This window comes from Petromyzon marinus, unplaced genomic scaffold (assembly GCF_048934315.1).
Source record: "Petromyzon marinus isolate PM22_M1 ecotype Great Lakes invasive population unplaced genomic scaffold, UKy_Petmar_22M1.pri1.0 PM_G_Scaffold_21, whole genome shotgun sequence".
Lineage (NCBI taxonomy): Eukaryota > Metazoa > Chordata > Hyperoartia > Petromyzontiformes > Petromyzontidae > Petromyzon > Petromyzon marinus.
The window spans coordinates 1,042,501-1,045,000 of record NW_027422773.1 but is presented as its reverse complement, the minus strand read 5'-3'; positions in this window follow the sequence as shown (position 1 = coordinate 1,045,000).

Sequence of the window (2,500 nt, the reverse complement as noted above, 5' to 3'; positions counted from 1 at the left end):
CGTGAAACGCTAGAAATTGGCGGGGATGTGTCTCTTGTGGCTCACGGGGCTGTTCGGGTCGCACAGAAATCCCTGGGAATGGGAAAACGGGTCATTTTCGTGTTGCCACATTGCGTACGAACCGCATGAAACTTCCAGAGGCATTTGCAGCAGGAATGCATGTGCACTCAAAAACTTCTATATGTTTCACGGATAGACCCCGTGAAACGCTAGAAATTGGCGGGGATGTGTCTCTTGTGGCTCACGGGGCTGTTAGGGTGGCACAGAACTCCCTCGGAATGGGAAAAGGGGTCATTTTCGTGTTGCCACATTGCATAGGAACGCCATGAAACTTCCAGAGGCATTTGCAGCAGAAAGGCACGTGCACTCAAAAATTTTAATATTTTTCACGCATAGACCCCGTCAAACGCTAGAAGTTGGCGGGGATGTCTCTCTTGTGGCTCACGGGGCTGTTAGGGTCGCACAGAAATGCCTCGGAATGGGAAAACGGGTCATTTTTGTGTGGCCACATTGCATAGGAACGGCATGAAACTTCCAGAGGCATTTGCAGCAGGAATGCATGTGCACTCAAAAACGTCTAATTTTTCACGGATAGACCCCGTGAAACGCTATAAATTGGCGGGGATGTCTCTCTTGTGGCTCACGGGCGCTGTTAGTTAGGGTCGCACAGAAATCCCTCGGAATGGGAAAAGGGGTAATTTTCGTGTTGCCACATTGCGTACGAACGGCATGAAACTTCCAGAGGCATCTGCAGCAGAAATGCATGTGCACTCAAAAACGTCTATATTTTTCACGGATAGACCCCGTGAAACGCTAGAAATTGGCGGGGATGTGTCTCTTGTGGCTCACGGGGCTGTTAGGGTCGCACAGAAATCCCTCGGAATGGGAAAACGGGTCATTTTCGTGTTGCCACAATTGGCATACGAACGGCATGAAACTTCCAGAGGCATTTGCAGCAGAAATGCATGTGCACTCAAAAACGTGAATATTTTTTCACGGATAGACCCCGTCAAACGCTCGAATTTGGTGGGGATGTTTCTCTTGTGGGTCACGGGGCTGTTCGGCTCGCACAGAACTCCCTTGGTCCACCTGATTCGTGCATACAGGCAGCAACTAAAACTCTGTAAACCTGCTGTGAGGACATCTAAACAGTGGACCAGTGAGGCTGTGGAAGATTTGCGGGCGTGCTTAGACTGTACTGACTGGGATATGTTCACGACTGCTACCAATAGTCTGGATGAACTCACAGAGGCTGTGTACATCAGCTTCTGTGAGGACTGCTGTATCCCAACACGTACCAGGGTGAACTTTAACAACAACAAGCCCTGGTTCTCAGCAAAGCTCAAAAGGTTGAGGTTGGAGAAGGAGGAAGCGTTTAGGAGTGGGGATAGAGACAGATTCAAGGAGTCGAAGAACAGGTTTAGCAAAGCGGTGAGAGAGGCTAAACGACTGTACTCAGAGACACTAAAACACCAGTTCTCTACTAACGACGCTGCTTCTGTCTGCCAAAGGGCTCAGGCACATCACCAACTACAAACCCAGAGCGCCCCACACCACTAACGACTCCCGCCTAGCCAACGACCTGAACGAGTTCTACCGTAGATTTGAAAGACAATTGGACTGTCCTGAACCACCCCTTCCCACCCAAGAGGCCCCATCCCCCACCCATACTACAGAAACGACTCTCTCCTTTCAGGAGGGAGAAGTTAATGGGCTTTTCAAGAGGCAGAATCCACGCAAAGCAGCCGGGCCGGACTCTGTCTCTCCAGCCACCCTCAGGCACTGCGCTGACCAGCTGTCTCCGGTGTTCACCAACATCTTTAACACCTCCCTGGAGACATGCCATGTACCAGCCTGTCTCAAGTCCTCCACCATCATCGCTGTGCCCAAAAAGCTAAGGCCAACAGGACTAAATGATTACAGACCGGTCGCCCTTACATCTGTGGTAATGAAGTCTTTTGAGCGCCTGCTCCTGGCACACCTCAAAGCCATCACAGACCCTCTCCTGGACCCCCTTCAGTTTGCCTACAGAGCCAACAGGTCTGTGGACGACGCAGTTAACATGGCCCTCCACTTCACCCTACAGCATGTGGACGCCCCAGCATCCTACGCCAGGATCCTGTTTGTGGACTTCAGCTCTGCCTTCAACACCATCATCCCTGCCCTGCTTCAGGACAAGCTCTTCCAGCTGAACGTGCCCTACTCCACCTGCAGGTGGATCACAGACTTCCTCTCTGACAGGAAGCAGTGCGTTAAGCCGGGAACAGAAGTCTCTGACTCCAGGTCCATCAGCACGGGAACTCCTCAGGGCTGCGTCCTTTGCCCACTGCTCTTCTCCCTGTATACCAACAGCTGCGCCTCCAATTATCTGTCCGTCAAACTCTTGAAGTTTGTCGGACGACACCACCCTCATTGGGCTGATCTCTGGTGGGGATGAGTCTGACTATAGGTGGGAAGCTGACAACCTGGTGACCTGGTGTAGCCAGAACAACTTAGAGCT